At 43.2% G+C, this 20,408-nt stretch overlaps 1 protein-coding gene across 1 annotated transcript in view; it reads left to right on the top strand.

The window, feature by feature from the left end:
- Nucleotides 1-20,408, top strand: part of LOC139760035 (cell adhesion molecule Dscam1-like) — a 519,617-nt gene that overhangs the window by 76,952 nt on the left and 422,257 nt on the right. The gene's annotated exons all lie outside the window — the stretch shown is intronic.

Raw genomic sequence — 20,408 nt, 5'->3', positions numbered from 1 at the left:
GGGGCATATGTATCCAACATTCATGTAACTGGGGCATATGTATCCAACATTCATGTAACTGGGGGATTATATGTATCCAACATTCATGTAACTGGGGGATTATATGTATCCAACATTCATGTAACTGGGGGATTATATGTATCCAACATTCATGTAACTGGGGGATTATATGTATCCAACATTCATGTAACTGGGGATTATATGTATCCAACATTCATGTAACTGGGGCATATGTATCCAACATTCTAATCTTTTCAACACGATTTTTGAAATGCTCATGGGAAAAAAGTTTTACTGTAGGAAAGTTCCATGACACACTCTATTTGGAAAACCTCAAAGAAAATTGAACTTTTATATCACACACTATACATCTATACCGATCATAGACACAAGGGGTGGGGTAAGATGGGATTGTGGTTTTCAATACTCCAAAATTCCACAGTGTCCCTAATTCCAATTCGCTGCTTCAAATGAAAACGAAATAATTTCAGTTCCGTGAAATTGCTAGACGTGCCGACTACAAATAGCAGTTCGGAGGAGATTATTCAGCTCCGATAAATACCTTTTGTGTTTATTCTAATCAGAGACAACTGAGGGACGAAGTAACACGCTGTGCGCTGGAGTCTGTGCATAATGATGGGGCATTAGCGGCACCGCACACTGCTAGCGCATACCACTACGGGCACACAGCACCTGGACTGTGTGCTGCCGGATATATATATATTTCTTAACCACTGTATTAGATAAAGTTTTGAATGGGGTTAAGGGCACTCCAAGCTTGTATTAGTGTGTGCTTGTGTATGTGTGTTTGTGTATTTGTGTATGTGTGAGTATGTGTGTGTTTGTGTATGTGTGTGTGTGTGTATATATATATATATATATATATATATATATATATATATATATATATATATATATATATATATATATATATATATATATATATATATATATATATATTATATATATATATGACCTTATATACATACACGACCAAATATTTACGTCATCTTCCTCGTACACCACCAGCATTTTTACCGACTTCCGAATTCCAAATCATATTCATGAACAACATTGGGAATATGCGACTACGTTCTCCAGAGAAGGTTAGGTTCTCAAGCCAGGGAGGGATCCAGCCTTCCCTCTTGGGGAGGAGAGGGAGAGGAAGGAGGGAGAGGGGACTTATTTTCTGCTCCAGTGGTTCCTTACAGCCAAGAGCTCTTCATACGAAGACGAACTCTGCCACTGTGGAAAAAAAAAGAAAGATTCCCTGATCCAGTCTCTACGGTGATCGCAAATATCTTTCAGCAAATATAGATCCTTCAAGTATGATTTCCAGTAGGGACTTCCAATACGCGGATCGTATATACCGCGTCGACATGTCATATAATTTGTAACACGAGGGAAAGAACTGTCTATCTGTGTCTATAGTAGATCGAGATCCTATGGTGATGATTCGCTAAGAAAGAAATCGGTCTCGGTTCAGGTCGGATCGCTGTCAGAGGAGTGTGCCAGGCAGGCCATACGTGTGTGTGTGTGTGTGTGTGTGTGTGTGTGTGGAGGATATGTGTGTGTATGGAGGATGTGTGTGTGTGGAAGATGTGTGTGTGGAGGGTGTGTGTGTCGAATCGCTGTCGGAGGAGTGTGTAAGGGAGGCCATACGTGTATGTGTGTGTGGAGGATGTGTGTGTGTGGAGGATGTGTGTGTGTGGAGGGTGTGTGTGTGTGTGTGTGGAGGATGTGTGTGTGTGGAGGGTGTGTGTGTGTGTGGAGGGTGTGTGTGTGTGTGGAAGGTGTGTGTGTGTGTGGAAGGTGTGTGTGTGTGTGTATGGAGGGGGTTTGTTTACCATCAGGGTGTGTCTTACATGTAACAGAGCCACATCCACTCCTCCTTCAGTATGAGGTTACTTATCTTCCAAGGGGCTTCCGACCACATACGCTATCCACAGAGGCTTATCCACTTACGGATATGACAGATGAGAAAATGAAAATCCAATTTTCATCTCCAGCATTCAGAAATGATGTCTTTTGACACCTGCGTGATCCTTGAGTAATTATTTTTACATCTTAAGGATCTATGATTAATCGTCTGTCCATCCTAAGGGTCCATGATTAATCATCTTTACATCTTAAGGGTCCATGATTAATCATCTTTACATCTTAAGGGTCCATGATTAATCATGTGTACATCTTAAGGGTCAATGATTAATCGTTTGTACATCTTAAGGGTCTATGAATAATCATCTATAAGTCTTTAGGTCCCTTAAATAACCATCTGTACATTTATTGAATCCTTAAATAGCATTATCTACTGCTTTAAAAACCTCTCAGATAAATCCCATACGTCTTCACGACCCTGAAATAATTTGCAGGTCTTTAGACTCTGGGATAATCTTCTTTATATCATCAGGAGCCGTATGTAATCTCCGGTAAATCTTTATACTCCTCGTCTAATCTCCTGTACAACTGAAGAAACCTCGATATAATCCCTGAATCATTTATGGGATTTCCAGATGATACCCCTCATGTTTCCAGGACCTTCAAAAAAAAAACTCAGAACTCCTGTTGTTCATCTTTACGTCCCCAAGTCACGACCTTGTTGCGTATTATGTTACCGAGAGGTGGGTGGGTGGTGGCGTTGGTGTGGAGAGGCCCGGACACCACCCCCAGTGTGTCTTAGACACTTGCTCTCCTGCTCTGAGCTGGAGGATCTGATGTTTGACTGGACGTTGAAAAGGGACAGTGTTTAGCCAGGGTTCCATGAGATGTGGGGAGGAGGCATGCTAGCACAGAGACCTGAGGGAGTGGTGAGAGGTTTTGTAAGTTGTCAGAGACTCACGCAGCCAGGGCACCTCTCTCTCTCTCTCTCTCCTCTCTCTCTCTCTCTCCTCTTCTTCTCTCTCTCTCTCTGTTAAGACCGATACCCGGCTCAGCACTCCGAACGAACACACACACACACACACACACACACACACACACACACACACACACACACAGAGCGCCACCCTCCACAATCGCCACACTTGACACTATTCGAACGAGTCTCCAACCCATCAGTTCCACTTACCAGGTGTCGCTTCTTAATACAGAACGGGAGAAATCTTTCTTTTCTCCTCCTTCTCCACCTCCACCTCCTCCTCTCTCTCTCTCTCTCTCTCTCTCTCTCTCTCTCTCTCTCTCTCTCTCTCTCTCTCTCTCTCTCTCTCTCTCTCTCTCTCTCTCTCTCTCTCCCTCTTATAATCACCCCGCCTCACCTTGACCACCTTCGTCACTGCCAACTACCCTTGCATGTCAGTCCCGTGGTACCGTCAGCAACACATGTGTCCGTCCCACGGCCTTCCAACCCATGTGTCCCACAGCCTTCCAACACATTTGTCCAACAGCCTTCCAACGCGTGTGTCCTGCAGCCTTCCAACACATGTGTCCCACGGCCTTCCAACACATGTGTCCAGCAGCCTTGCAAAACATGTGTCCCACAGCTTTCCAACGCGTGTGTCCAACAGCCTTCCAACTCGTGTGTCCTGCAGCCTTCCAACACATTTCCGTCTTTTATTAAAGACTTACATCCTTCATGCACCATTAACCATGACCACAGCCTGCCACAGTAATCCCACCACGCCACACGGCCTTCCTCGTCACACACACACACACACACACACACACACACACACACACGTCACGCAGGCTTCTACAAAAGCAACCCTAACAAAATCACACACCTGAAAAAAAAGCAAAAGAATAAAAAAGATCACCCCCTCCTCCTCCTCCTCCTCCTCTCCTCCTCTTCCTTTTCCCTCTCCTTCTCCTTCTCCTTTTCCTCCTCCACAACCACAACCACAACCTCCTCACCCACAGCAATCCCACCGTCCTGGGGAAACCTTATCATCAGCTCTCCCCGCCACCTGCACGACTCAATACCTGGCGATGGGATCTTTTATAGAGAGTCGCGAGGGATAATTTACTCGGCTGAGGGTTCCACAAGATGAGAAATGTCCGCTGGGGAATGGATCCATAGAAGCCCAAGGGGGGAGGGCCGCTGCAGCGAGACGGTCCACGTCTGGAACGACGAAGGAAATTTTCCACGCTGGAAGAAAAGACGTGTGATGGGGGAAACTGATGGTCCAGGGGAGGAGGAGAAGAAGACTCCGTCGATGGGGTGAGGAGGAGTAGGAGAGGGGGAATTGAGTGATGGAAGTGAAGTGGATGGGTAGATGAACTAAGGAGATGGGGGGTTCGTCGCTACGTAAACAGGGAGATGGTGATGGGGCATTGATATAGTGAAGGATAGGGTTAGATACTGTCTGAATGGGAAGGTGTGTAAGGAAGATGGTTTTAGCTATTGACTCGAGTGTCTAGGGTGAGGATGAGTGAGTGTTGGCATGAAGGAAGGTGGAACCTGAGGAGTAAGATGGGGACTTTTATAGAAAAAGCATCGGCTTCATCAATCGATGATTGGTTCATAAAAACAAACCACTGTCACTCACAGACCCACCCAACTTCCCTCCGGTCCAAGACCTGATGATGGAGGAAGAAACCACAGAACTCCTTTGCTTCTAGGATATAGCGTGCCATCCGTACACAGAAATTCTTTGCTACCAAGTCAGTCTCAACTAGAGAATAGCATGCAATCCATAAGCAAGAAGTAAATAAGACTCAGCTTTAAGAAAAACAATCTACCATGGTGAAGTTATCCGCACCAGTGACAACATTTTATCTGCAACACCACAACTCATCAGGAAGTACATTGACCTAATGCCAAAAAAAAAGGAGAAAAGATCCAGTTTCCACACATGGTTCAAATAGAAAATTAGACTCTTAATTAGGCTGTCCTTATTTAATAAAACCCGGGAGCCAATACTTACATACAACCCCAAGGGACAATCCAGACTAATTGGCAACTACAATTAACATACAAAGCCAGTATGTTTACAAGCATAGGTTACGGATGACACAGTCTAACATACTTTACAATGGACGTTGATATGTCTAGCATAGCTATGACCAATATGACAAAATGTATAGCTTACACATTCCACTTGGATGCACCCAGCAACTCCCCAACATCCAATCTCGCTCACTAACTTCATCAGATGGCGAGACACACCACAGAGCCAGAGGATGGACAGGGATAAGTGGAGTGCAGAAGAGAAGTTAGGGATCAAAAATTTAATACACATCAATACAAGGGAGTTACCTCAACTTTTTACGTGGCTCTGAGTTGCAAAACACATATGGCCTTCATGATCTAATAAAGGAATTAACATCTGTAAATGAATTATTGATTAATTAAACAACGTACATCCGATTTTGACATTCAATGAGGCCTTCTCTCACACAGGGTAAGTGGGAGGTCATAAGCAAGCATGTGGATGGGGTGTAAGATGTATACAGCACATTTTCAAACATGTTTCTTGACGTCCTTGGTCACTGCTGGTTATAGAAACCTTAACCTAAGTTGCTTAAAAGTCCTGTAAGCAATACCAGGAGCAGCATGATACATCAAAACCTGAACATTCTTAACTAAATTCTCGTAGGTTAGTTCGATGCATGACTTCCTTCAGACGGTGGATGTCTACTTTCAAAAGTGCACGTCTGTACAACAGGACTTTAAGAACAACGAGTTCTTGTAGCAGGAGATAAGCGTTATTTGAGATAATGTTTGCGTTACCCGTCTCTAGAAATCTGTATTACTTCCGTAGTCAGGGTTCCTGTAGCTATTTAGATGAGGTGCTTCATCCTTATTGAGGTTTCCATAGGTAGAAAACACCATCACTACGTACCTAGAGAAAACATTCCTAACTTCATTAGGTTTATCTCTAAAGTCCTTCAAGATAGGAGTATCTTGTAGTATACCTCTAAGCTAGTTAACATGCATGGTTCCTGTCTAAGAACAAGTACACTCCTGGAGTGTAAACACAAGAACCGGTTCACTGTAAACCAAGTTGAGAAAATGTCTTAGAGGCCACACCACAGCCAGAACTACTAAGTCAAGAGCTAAGTGCTTTGTCTCTGCTTGAGCCAAAGGTGTACACTATGCATGATGAGCATCATCTTACTCTCATAGGATCGCATGAGACCATCAACAAGCCATCTCATAGAAGCATCGGACGTTAAGGTAAAGGAATCTATAGAATTTGAGGACTTGAGAATAAGGTCAGTGGACATACACCTCCCTGAGCATCATGAACGCTTGTTGCTCCTTAGCGTATCAGATCTAAGCTCTCGTCTTTCCTCAACAGGCTTATCCTTGATCCACCTCTGTTGGCTAACGCTTCGTATAAACTCGCTCTTAGAATCTCATAAAACCCACAAGGGTTCTAACCTCCTATAAGGAGTGGAGTGGAGTGGAAGAATCCACAGCTACTTCGACCTTGTCATAAGAGGTTGCTATACCTTCCTCATTGGTTATATGACTTTCCCCCAACGTAAAAAAAAAGCTTCCTAAGCTTTATTTTTCTTTAGAGGGGCTGGCTCTAATCATTTGAATACTAGCTTCAGCTTCTCAAAATGCTTATCCACGCCTTTGGACATTACAATATCCTTCTACTCGATCGCAAGCGTACTTCCTGACTAGCCCTTACACACAGGTATTCACCAAGTGGGCAAAAGGTAAACAATGAATTCTGCAACACAAGAGAATCTCTCAGAACTAGAAGTGGCCCCGTGGAGTCGATCACAGTTCTCAAAGCCTTACTTTCTTCAGCCATGTCTACTCACCAGAACCCCTGTAGAAGGTCCAGGCTACAGAAAACCTTACTGTTCTTTCCTATAGAGCCATAAAGCAAAAGGAGATCTGGAATGGGGGAACCTGTCAGGTATAATCAGAGCTTTCAGAAGACAATCACCATTTACAAGTCTTGAAGTTCTGATCATATTCTCACATTAGGGAATGCGCTATGATGAATGGAGCGATCTCACAGGCTCACACTGAGCTCTGGCACATTGTTACATCAAGCTATTTCTGGGTCAGACGGTCGGCCAGCATCTTGGCGTCGCGTCTTTGGCGTTGCATAGGACAAGCCTAAGTGTATATAGACTCAATAGGGTGCAGCTATCAGTTCATAACATGGGATTTGATGTTAGTAGACACAAGTTCCTCATATGGTAGTGACTGACCCTAATCCTTGAGTTCATTGTAATCCTTATCTCTAGCTTGCTGATGTAATGTGCTGGAATGATCCTGTTCGTCTATGGCGGTAGCACTGAGAACTCCTCCCCCAGGCAGGTGTAGCATTAGCCCTTCGTATGCAACACCTCGTTACGACCGATCTCAACTTTAGGAGTGTCATACGTTCCTTCAAGAGAGGGCCACCCTGCATCTGTTGGACGAGACAGACCAGTTGGTGTCACTCTCTCGATCTCATACTTCATTCACTGCACATCAATGTGGGGTGGGGAAAACCTAGACAGATGGTCCCTCCCAACCTTGTAATCCTGTTTGGGTCTCCAGGGGCGGTGGTGTGACAAGGCCGGGATTGACCCTGATTGGGGAGGTGGGTGGTGGCAGGAGGTGTGGCCATCGCGTCTAGGAGGCGAGGTGTGGGCTCTGAAAACGACAGGAGCCTCCTCCTTCAAGTAAGGGCGGGAGGCTCCTGAAGGCGCAGAGACACTCCTGGGTTAATGATGGGATCATTGTGGACGTCTGTAGCTGGGGTGGCTAAGAATATGTCGGTGAAGTCTTTTGATACTGACACAGATCCTTGCTTTGAAGAAAAACTGACTTGGGTAGAAATACTTTCCTTTGCCATAGGGAAATGTACCCAAATACCAGATGAAAATTAGACAATTACTAAGAGACAAGTATGCTATACGACACACAACGGTGAATGGTCTATACAATGCTATAACACACAAAACAAGTAAGTTCAATAAAAACATAGTCAAAAAAAGAAATAAACACAGGAGAGTCTCAGAGGCCAACCAGGAACAGAGTAAAAACTAATAACAAAAAAGACGACTTCTCTGAGCTGCAGTGAAGATAGAGACAGAGGAACCATGTATATGTGGCCCAGAAAACAATCGCATCAAGTTCGACTGACGACCAAGAATAGCAAACAGTCATTTGAAGAGATATGGCTACCATTATTCCCTCAATGAAAGATACACTGGCGAGATACCTGTGAAAGATGAGTAGGAACAGAGGAACGAGACTGTGCCTTAGGTAATAGGGATGACGACCAGCTCAAAGGAGACCCAGGTCAGCTTACGAAGGACGACTGAGTGACCCAGGTCAGGTAACGTCCCAGGGTCATTCCCACATTCGAGATAGAGGCTCGATGACCTGACATCCTTATGGTTGTGGCGACGTCATAGATATATGGGGTAACTGACCTAGATCCCCAGCGACTGTCAACAGATGGGCAGATACGCCATCATGGAGATGAAGAGATGGGCGAGGGTAACAGGTTGTGGTGAGCGTTGGAGTGTGGAGTGCGAGCGAGGGAACAGCAGAAGGAAAGACTTGGTGATCTCTGATACGAGGAGAGAGGAGACCTGGTGGTCTCTGATACGACAGGAGAGGAGACCTAGTGGTATCTGGTACAAGGGGAAAGGAGACCTGGTGGTCTCTAGTACGAGGGGAGAGGAGACCTGGTGTTCTCTGATACGACAGGGAGAGGAGACCTGGTGTTCTCTGGATACGACGGGAGAGGAGACCTGGTGGTATCTGGTACAAGGGAGAGAGTAGACCTGGTGATCTCTAGTACGAGGGGAGAGGAGACCTAGTGTTCTCTGGTACGAGGGGACACCTGGTGGTCTCTTGTACGCAAGACACTCAGCTGCTGACACACCTCCACCCCTTACATCTTCCTCCCTCCCAGTCTAAGGCTCCTCGTTGCCCGTCTGTGTAGCCAGTCGTCTTTGCCGACACTCACCACACGTAGGTACAGTACCTGGGCGGTAGTATGAGAATAGAGCATTCCGCTGTGTATAAACCTTCTATATGTTCGACGCTTCACTATGGAATCAGAATCTGTAGCTATAGCATCCTCTGTCCTGATCAAACATATATAGCATAGTATGATATAGTATTAAATGATATATAGAATAGTATGATGAAGTATACAGTACAATGCAGTGGTGAATGAATGATTTTACTAGCAGTGAGGTGGGTGGGTGGTGGGTCCGGCAGAGGGTGGTGGGTGTGGGGGGCCAGGCAGAGGTAGGTGGGCGGATGGTGGGCAGGTGGTGGGCCAGGTAGAGGCAGGTGGGCAAGTGGCAGACCAGAGCTAAATCACTCTGAATGGTAATTAGTTTTTTTTTTTTTAGATCAAAATTCAACACGTTTTCCCTTCCCTCACAATAGACCTCAGCTGTACTCATCCAGGCTATCTTAACACTCGAATATCAGCAACTTAAATCAACACTCAGTTTCTAGCAACTTAAATCAACACTCAAATTCTAGCAACTTAAATCAACACTCAAATTCTAGCAACTTAAATCACAAGCGATCGTAACATCACAAGGTTCTATTTTCTCTCCATCTTTGTTTTCCATCATCATCTACCATCTACCTGACGGATGTCTACTCCATCTCGGAATTTCTCCAGCAATATCTATCGAAGGAATTTTTCTCATCGCTGACGTACCAAAAATTGCCTAACACTTTAAACACTGTGGTACAAAGAGAAAAAAAGAAAAAAGGTTAAACTATAATTTCTCTTTCTGCTAAACTCTAATTTCACTCCTCTTTGTGGTGGAGTATTTCATACATAATTTATTTTACATATATTTCCTTTTAGCAGCATTACATATTCAGCGTGGGGGAGGGGGGGAGGGGGGAGGGGGGGATACATTTGGCTATGATTTTAAATGGGAGGTTTTTTTTTTGTGTGTGTGTGTGTGTGTGTGTGTAAATTTACATTTAAATGTTAAATAATTTAGATATTGTTAGGCACTAAGTGTCTTGTTGTAAAAAAGAGAATTGTTCAGTAAGCCGTGCAGTGGGGTGGGGGTGGAGACTGATGGATGTTATGATTACATACTCTCTCTCTCTCTCTCTCTCTCTCTCTCTCTCTCTCTCTCTCTCTCTCTCTCTCTCTCTCTCTCTCTCTCTCTCTTCGTTTTTTTTTACCATAGAGCCATACATTCTCACGATGGCTCATTTTACGTACTACCATCATGTCAAACTTGACATGTCTGTCTAAGCACTTAAACATACTACCTTCCCTCTTGTGTCCACAGTCATGTCTTTTTTCCCCCTTCAAGACGTGAGTCGTCATCTCCATCACCCAGTTTAGTGAGAGTGAGGTATCTTTATCTTATATCACTCCATCATACATCCTTCCTGAGCCACTATATATAATTTACTCCATAAACTTTTACTGAGCCTTTTCTTATATGAGTCCTTCATATATCTTGATTGAGCCTCTTTTATACTACATCTTTATATATCTTCATTAAACTCTTGTATATCATACTTCATATATCTTTATTATGCCTCTTTGATGTTATAGCTTTATATATCTTGATTAAACTTTTATATCATACCTTTATATATCTTTATTAAACTTTTATATTACACCTTTATATATCTTTACTGAGCATCTTTTATATCATACCTTTATATCCTTTATATATCATTATTGAGCCTCTTTTATATCATACCTTTATCTTTAGTAAACTTTTTATATTATACCTTTATATGTCTTTACTGAGCCTCTTTTATATAATACCTTTGTATATCTTTTATATCACACCTTTATATATCTATATCAAACTCTTTTATATCACACCTTTATATATCTATATCAAACTCTTTTATATTACACCTTTATACATCATTATTAAACTGTTTTATATTACACCTTTATATATCATTATTAAACTGTTTTATATTACACCTTTATATATCATTATCAAACTGTTTTATATCACACCTTTATATATCTTTATTGATCTTTATTTGAACCACTTTTATATCACTCCATTACATACCTTTACTGAGCCTATTTTATTTCTACTATTACTCAGGGAACCAAAGACAAAATGTCTTCCCTCTCCCACTCAACTCTTACCCTCAATACAGGTAAGATTATAACACACAAAACTCCCAAAAGAGGAAAAAACGATCAAGGCGTTGTTAACTGGCCTCCTTCCATGCTAGGGGGAAAAAAAAAGGGAAAAAGACTCCTCCGGTTTCCCCTGAACGTTTCCGCTTAATGTGGATTTCTTACCAGCCAGGTTCTGGAGGGAGGAAGGGAGGGAGGGAGCGTCTTTATCCACGGTGTAAACATGACGTTGGTATATGAGGCTCGTGGCCACAGGGATGGAGCGAGCTGGAGGTATTGTCTAGGCTATGCTTAACTCCCCGCCTTTAAGCAAGAGTCTTTTGTTTTGTCTCCATTGTGGCAGTGGTGGACTCTTATGACTTTAATCGCTGTTGTTGCGTAAGTCTCTTGTTATTGTTGCTGTTCGGGTTATTGCTAATATGGCTTGCGCTGTTCTCTGCTCTTGCCTCTTTTCATCCTCCTATTCACACTATTTCGTTCTTTTTTTTTTGTACTTATTATCATCATTGTCACATTCTTCATATACGATTTCCTATGCTTTTTTGTATTTTTTCTTTATGATCTCTTCCTGTCTTCTTATCGTATCACCTTATTATCTAATCTCTCCTGTTTCCCTGACTTCTCAACTGTTTGCACTTTATATCCCCCCCTTTTTACACTCTTCCTTTCCCTCCTCATTCACATCGTGAAAGGAATTCAAGGCAAGAGGTGATCACATAAAGGTAAGAATTGCTCGTTGCACAGAAATGCAATTCCGGCGGCACAATAAACAACAAATATTACTGCGCGTTCAGAGGCTAAAACTGAATGCTGGTATTTTGACACTCAAGTTAGGCATTGTACTCTCATTTTTCGTCTGTGTGTGTTCATAAAGATTTTACGTATGTTTTTTTCGTATATTTTTACGCTTCCATACACTATAGGTAACGTTTAAGGTCTGTCGAGATGGCTCAGTGTTATGGCGTAGTAGGGAAGGGAAGCCTATGAGGCAGCACACATCAAATGTCACCTGGCTATTTGATCGTAGATATAAATCTTACCTTAAGTTTCAGGAAATTGTTACCTATGAATCAATCCCTTTCTCGTGTCATCACAGGCTAACAAATGAGGAAACCACTCCATTATTGACTGATATTTGTACAATAATGTTACCTCATTAACATAGGCTTGGATGAGGTTAAGATTTAATCTACAGTAACTAGTAAACAATACATTTAGAACTCGTCTAGGCTTCGCCATGTGGACGTCTTATCAGAGACGTATATTTACGATCGTATTCCTGATGTATTGTGTTGGTATCACCATCAAGGTGTTGGGTCTCTTAATATTTTCCTATGGAGAGGTATGTTCCAATGATACCAAGGCATATACGAAGAGCCACAAATAGCATTTTCCTACTGTCTTGTACAGAGAACTTTACAATTTGGTTATGCGTGTCATAACTTGACTACAATATGGTGAAATGAATATGAATAAAACATTTCCAATTCTCATGTGTACTGCAATATGTAGTATATTTTGGTCTGAATATTCTTTATAACTTTGTGACTCATTACTCACTGAGGTTTCGAATGAATGTTTGATGGTCTCAACTCCTTCACGTGATGTTACTTCGTCTATCCCACCTGCGTCATATGTGAAGAATAACATAGGTAATAAGATCTTTTTTTTTTTTGGCATGTCATGGGATCGAGTTGCAGATAATATTTCTAGAGTTACTACTGGTTATATTTACGGTACTCCCCTTAAGAACGACTACCCTTGAGCACGATCCTTGAGGATGACTATGTGATACTTGAACACATCTATATGATCCTTGAGGACGACTATGTGATCCTTGAGCACAACTATATGATCCTTGAGCAGAGACGTGTGACCCTTGAATCTGATGGCTTGGTCTTTGACCTAACCCTTAAGAGTGAGTTGGAAGATCAGGCCAATATACCAATAGATCGTAAAGTCATGCTCAAGGTTCGAAACGTCACACTCAAGGGAATAAAGATATCTAACCACAATAGAGTTACATCTTCCATAACCAAGCCAACGAAATATTCGAGACGCAACTTTCTATACAGTGTCTCATTGACGTAATATCATTAGACATTCGGGACGATAAATGCTGTTGAAGAAAACAAATAACACAAGAGCACCTCCCACTCTACTATAAGGTCGAAGAATCTCCACCCCAACATCTGTCAACACGATACACACTCCTCCATATTTACTTTAGTTTTAAGCCTCAGGTCATTCAATCTTTTCCTAACCCCCTTTGTCTACACCAGCTGCTCACCCTTCAAAGGTGAAGTTTGCGTACGATATCTTGTTATCAAAGTTATTCTTCCATACGACTGGACTGGAATTCTCTCGCTGATCCATCAGCGCGTGGGGGAGGCCTGGCTCAGCGTTCGTCTGCTCAATGCTAAAGATCATCTCATGTTTACTTGATCTTCACGGAGAGCGACATTGTTGACGCTCTCTAAGAATGTCAATCTCCACTTCTGGACCGTCGACGCTGTCAAAAGCATTCTCCCTCCCTCTCTCTCTCTCTCTCTCTCTCTCTCTCTCTCTCTCTCTCTCTCTCTCTCTCTCTCCCCCAATCGACACATGATATGCCTCAGTTCTGGACAAGGGGAGAGGAGTGAGTACAGCCATCTCAGCAGGTGAGGATGAGTTAAGCAGCCTGTGAGGCGTTTGGGTTGGTTAACAGCTTCGAACGCACCATTAATGAATGACACCAGTCGAGCTACGCCCCAGCAGTGACACACCGTGTGGTTCCCTCCCACCTGTGAAAACCTCACTATGTACAGTGTCGCCTCTGTTGTACCCCGGTAGTCTGTACTTTATAACAAATTATAAACCACGTCCATCAAAAGAGAGAGAAAAAAAAAATTGTTGTCGTCCCTCCCCACATCTCCTCTATCATACTTGCAATTTTCTTCGCCTCCTCAAAGACCAGCCTGTGTCGTCCCAAGATACCTTAGATTGATGTAGTGAACGGTCCACACCTCCTGCACCCCGCCCCACTCCGTGTGCAGCAGTCTCCTCCTCCTCCGCCTCCTCCTCCGAGAGAGAGGGTGGACGTGGACGTGGCCATTCACTGTGTCAGTCCAATCTGTGGTCCTCCGTTCCCACACCCTCGCACAGATTACGAAATCTGCCGGTGGGTCTTTCCATCACCCCCCCTCACACACACCCTGCACTTTGAGCCCCTCTCCCTGTGACATGGACACCCCCAATACCTCTTTTATAATCGATCTCACTCGTCTCCTCTCCTCTCCTCCCTCCTACCTCCTCACCCCTCACACCCTGGGTCGTGGGTACCTCTTCATTCCTTCCTTACCAATCACCTCACTTCTTCTATCGCTCTCATACATCCTCACTCCCCCGTCCCTCTCCTGGTTCAATAGCGGGAATTATCGCTTCTTCCTCTTCTTAAATGTCCAATATCTCTTGTGAATGCCTCTTGCTCAATCTCCCGACGTCTTCTCCCTCGGAAGCCCTCCATCTTTTTGTCACATTATGGCTCGAGGTTCTTAGTCTGTCCATTGTCTTGCGTTGGCCAAGTTTTATTTCAGTGTCGGGGTGTAATTTGATGGGTTTACCCGCGACCACACTGAGGAGTGTATGGCTGGAGAGCAGAATGTGTGACGACTGTGTTAGATTTGTATAGTGGTATATTTGCATATATATATATATATATATATATATATATATATATATATATATATATATATATATATATATATATATATATATATATATATATATATATATATATATATATATATATATATATATATATATATATATATATATATATATATATGTGTGTGTATATATGTATCACACAACCACAGGGACTATAGCTTGTTGCCAGATGCTTTCACATAATCAACTATGCTCTTTAAAGACAAATTTCGTAATGGACTGGAAATGAATTATGATGATTCTCTGGCCCTTCAAACGCAAAGCCTTTAAAAAAAAAAACTCATTAATTACTGTGGACATTATTCTCATCACTACACTTTGATCAGCAAAGAAATATTTCATAAGAATTTACAATTGCTCCTTGCACGATTTCTATACACTGTTTTTTGTTTTGCATTCTCGCTCTTCATTTGTCTAATTTCCTGGACTTTAGTCTTCCCCAGTTCTCTACCCCTGTAGCAATGTTGCTCTCATCCCTGCTTATCTGTACACACACTCACTCTTCAAAGACAGAAGTTCACACTCTTTAGATGTTATAATGTATGCTAAATGTTAGGCATTATTACTGGGAAAAAATAGACTAGAAAACAATATTAGACAAATGTGGACACCTCCGAACGCGTCGGGACGACCACACCTTCAATATGCACATCCAAGGTCTACGTAGTTCTCCAAGCGAGAAAAAAAAAGAGGACGTAGGAAAACTTGGAGGAACACAAAGAACCACAGAAGTAAGTCGTCCGGTTCCAAGAAAGTGAATATATATATATATATATATATATATATATATATATATATATATATATATATATATATATATATATATATATATATATTCAATCGTAAACACAGTTCATTTATATATTTTTCCTAGATTCTCTTCATCTAGTAAATACCTCTCTCCAGCCCTGTGACTAAGAACTCAACAGCCCTAGCAGGAGATTCTCCCTCTCCCACTCACTCCTCAAGGATCACCCACTCCAAACTCGCCAGCAGCACCAAGAGACTCGTCAGCCACCAACACCTTCTCTCACAATAAGCTCTCTAATCCCACTGCCTCTGCTGGAGCCAGTCACCACTGCCTCCGCTTGGGCCAGTCACCACTGCCTCTGCTGGGGCCAGTCACCACTGCCTCTGCTGGAGCCAGTCACCACTGCCTCTGTTATAGCTAGTATCCACTGCCTCTACTGGAGTGGCCCAGTACCTACTGCCTCGAACAAGTACCATTCCGCTCCCGTGCCTTGTCCTCTGTTATCACTGTCACCACCACCACTACCACCATCACTATCACCATCACTACCACCATCACCACTACCACCATCACCACTACCACCATCACCACAACCACCATCATTACCACCACTGCCACCATCACCACTACCATCACCATCACTGCTACCACCATTACCAAAAGCCCTACCACCACCACCACCACGAGACTCCATTATAGGATACCGTCCTAATCCCACACAAATCCCATCCCCTGTGTTTCCTTCTCATCACCTTCCTCACCACCACACTAAGACGTCCATCACCTTCATCCCTCACCATCACCAACACTACAGCCCTCACCAACACTACAGCCCTCACCAACACTACAGCCCTCACCAACACTACGAGCATCACCACCTTCACCACAACACGACACACACACACACACACACACACCCACACACACACACACACACACACACACACACATGCACTCCCTCCTCCTCCATTCCAATCACCAACAACAGCCAATCCCTCTTCATACGAATCCTTACATCCCCAGCGCCTAATCCCCAGCTCTGCTTTACCTCCCCATCCCTCCCTCCTTCGCTGCACACCGCCCCACTCCCTCATTATGAGGACCTCCATAATACATTCAGCAACTCCGAAAAATGGCTGTCATCCCAGAGGGAATTTTTGACTGGCCAACAAAGGGGTTCAGTCGTGTTAAAAACGAAGCACTGACGGGTTCTGAAGCAAGGCTACGGCTCGGCTAATGCAAGGTGGTCTGGTCTGGTCTGGTCTCTTAGTTAGAGCTGGCTGCAGTGTGTGTGTGTGTGTGTGTGTGTGTGTGTGTGTGTGTTGCAGAAATTTAAATCTCTGCGTGTGTGACGACGAACTGCAGGACAGATGAGACAGGTGGTAGCTTGGGGGAGAGAGAGAGAGAGAGAGAGAGAGAGAGAGAGAGAGAGAGAGAGAGAGAGAGAGAGAGAGAGAGAGAGAGAGAGAGAGAGAGAGAGAGAGAGAGAGAGATCTTTATAAAGGCAGACAACAAGGTATAGGAGTTTCTGCCTCGAATTGACGTGGACTTGTGGAATCTCGTAGAGTGTAGGATCCCGTAGACAGTCATCCCCTTAAACAGTAGAATCCCTTTTGACTGTAGAATCCTGTCGACTGTATAACCACGTAGACTGTAGAATCCTGGTGGACTATAACCCCCTTAAACTGTAGAATCCCCTTGTACACTGTAGAATCCCTTTTGATACGAAATGTTTTTCTTTCTGGGGTTGAAACACGCCACAGATCACCTCATCTTGAAGAAGGAGGATTTCTTTGAACCTATTTTAAAGGGTTAGAAGCCTCGTCTGACTGACTAATGTCGAGAAATATTGCTTAACAATGTTAGGGAGCTGCCTGGAGGGTCCTATATTCTTTAACGTATACACACACACACACACACACACACACACACACACACACACACACACACACATATATATATATATATATATATATATATATATATATATATATATATATATATATATATATATATATAGATAGATAGATAGATAGATGAATTCTAGATGAGAAAATGTTATAGTTAATTGATAAAGAAGAAAGGAAGGAAAAAAGGAACATCCCGAAGGGCCAATTAGGGTTTGAGAGAGAGACAAGTGAAGGAATATCTACTTACTGTACGAGTTTATCTAAAACAATGTGTCGCTGTGAGGCGACCTACATATTCAGCGCGGGTGGGAGCAGCAGCAAGAGGAAGAGCTTAAATATGGGGAGACAATATGGTTACAATGCGTTCTGTGTAATCCAGGTACTGTAGGTAGGTTGGCGCTTAAGTGGGTGGGTGGGTGGCTGACTAGCTGGCTGCTGGTCTGCCTTACAGAAGTGTGCTACAGAAAGATTGGTTCGATGTCTGGGTTCCACATGACTGGCAGGGCTGCTGCTATACTCCGTTTTTCGTCAGTATCAGCAATGCTTTTATTTTTTTTTAGGTACGTTTTCATTAATAATGTTCTCTGGTGCAAGTGCGCGCGTGTGTGTATATGGAGTGTTTTTTCTTCTTTGCTCATTCGTCGTTTTCCAACTTGGTGAGGTAGCGCCAGAAATAGAGAAATGGCCTCATTCGCTCACATTCACTCTTATTGCCATTGGCAAAGAACCCAAACCACACCTCCATTCAAGAACCAGGTCCCACAGACCTTTCTGTGGTTTATCCCGGCTGCTTCATGTGCCCTGGTTCAGTCCCTTAAAAGCACGTCGCCCCCTGCATACCACATCATTCCAGTTCACTTTAGCTCAGGCACGTCTTACACCCTACTGCATGGTTAGGCCCCCAAAGGCTCAAAATCTTCATACACCGTCCATCCATCTCCATATAGGACTTCTCCTTCTCCTTGTTCCGTCCACTTTTGACACACATATATATCCTCTTCGTCATCCTTTCCTCACTCATGTTCTCCATATGTCCTTACCATTTCAGCACAGCACCCCAAGGGTATCTCTACCACACTCTTCTTATTTCCACATCTTTGTCTTACACTGTTACACCAGACAACCCAGTCGCGGGGCAATCAGGCCTCCTGTTGTCTGTCTTTCTCGTGTAAACTCATGTAAACTCATATGTTGTCCTCAGATATTTCACCATCAACACATTCACACATTTGCGTACATTCTCATATTTTCATCTATGTATATTCTGTGCCTCACATCAATAAAACAACTGTCGGGATATTATCTATTTCTCTATGTATCTTTATATTATATATATATATATATATATATATATATATATATATATATATATATATATATATATATATATATATATGGGTGTGTGTGTGTGTGTGTGTGTGTGTAGGTTCTAAACGGACATCAAAATGCCGACATATACACTTACATATGATAAAACGAATAATCTCACTCCAGGCACACTGTGCAATATACATCGTCCCAATAAATTCTTGCTGACATACAAGCTTCGTATCGCCTCTCATCACTGGACTTTAATTCTTGAAATATGCAGCTGAATTTCCCTGTATCACTTTCATCAACTCTAAAAGCGAATCTCTTTTTTTTGGGGGGGGGGGATGGGACCACGCTTGTTAAATTGTCGATTTTCACACTTCACATACACAGCCCCGGGACTTTGATACTGTCTGTGAGTTGAATCATAGTGAGTCCCTTTTTGCGTGCTTCGCTTCAACGATAAAAGCACTAAACACAGCGTCGGGTTTCGAATCGCAAAACTCGATATAAATCGAAGCGTTCGACTATTCACGTCATTCCAACTGCACAGCAATCTGAGCTCCGTTGGTGATTGGCGCCTCGCCGCACCCAACCCGCCCCCCTCTCTCTCTCTCTCACCCTCCCTCCACCACTCACTGGGCCTTCAAAGGTCCGTTTAGCTTCGTGTAATCGATCGTTAATTCGGGCAGTCGAAGACTTAATTGCCTTGTTTGCATTAGTAACCACATTCCAAACGTCTTTAATTGCTATTCGAGGGATTGGCTTTGTGGCGAGAGAGAGAGAGAGGGAGGGAGTGGTACACCAACGAATCATTATGAGAGACGGTGTGGTGTCGCAGTGGGAAGTCCAATGCGACTATCGCTCTAGTTCCTCTAGTCTTCGTGTTGTTTGGCTCGTGTTAGAATGAGACGGATAGACAGGGAGTTGGGGGAGGGGGAACCAGAGACAGATGAAGAGACAGTGAGAGAGAGAGAGAGAGAGAGAGAGAGAGAGAGAGAGAGAGAGAGAGAGAGAGAGAGAGAGAGAGAGAGAGAGAGAGAGACGGGGAGAAGAGACACAGTCTGATACACAGAGACGAGGAAAGATAACGGATGATCACCATGAAGCAATCGCACTTTGTAGAATTCAAAACTCTCGATATTCAGACGTAAGATAACAGGAGATTGCTATCAGAGACTCGTACAGTAAAGAGACACATTTTCCTCGGCATAAAATAAGGACAAATAGGATGCAAGTAAAGAGGAAGAAAGAAAGAGAAAAAAGAGAGAGAAAGAAAGAGAGAGAAGAAGAAGAAGAGAGAAAAAAGAGATTGAGATCCTGGACCCCTTGGCAACAGATCTCGTCCCTCTCTCATCCGTCCTACTCAGGTACTCATTGATGACGTCGGTGTACCTCAGAGTGCAAGGCGAAGGCTGGGGACGTGCAAGGGGAGATGGGCGAAGTTCCATTTGCTGGATGCAGGACACATTGTGAACTGACATCTTCCAGGATGAGGCTCTGTGTGTGTGTGTGTGTGTGTGTGTGTGTGTGTGTGTGTGTGTGTGTGTGTGTGTGTGTATGCTTCTGTAAAAGAGGGTGAAGAGTGTGCGTCTCTGTTGATGTGGATATGAGAAATTGTTCTCCCTTTCCATTGGAATTTCGAGAACATATATATTTCAGTCTTTCTGTGTAAAAGTCTTTCTTCTGTTTCTGTAGTGACTGAAATGTTATAATCAT

This window comes from Panulirus ornatus, chromosome 34 (assembly GCF_036320965.1).
Source record: "Panulirus ornatus isolate Po-2019 chromosome 34, ASM3632096v1, whole genome shotgun sequence".
NCBI classification, from domain to species: Eukaryota; Metazoa; Arthropoda; class Malacostraca; order Decapoda; family Palinuridae; genus Panulirus; species Panulirus ornatus.
The sequence above is the reverse complement of the archived record's forward strand: the minus strand, read 5'-3'. Positions and strand labels throughout refer to the sequence as shown.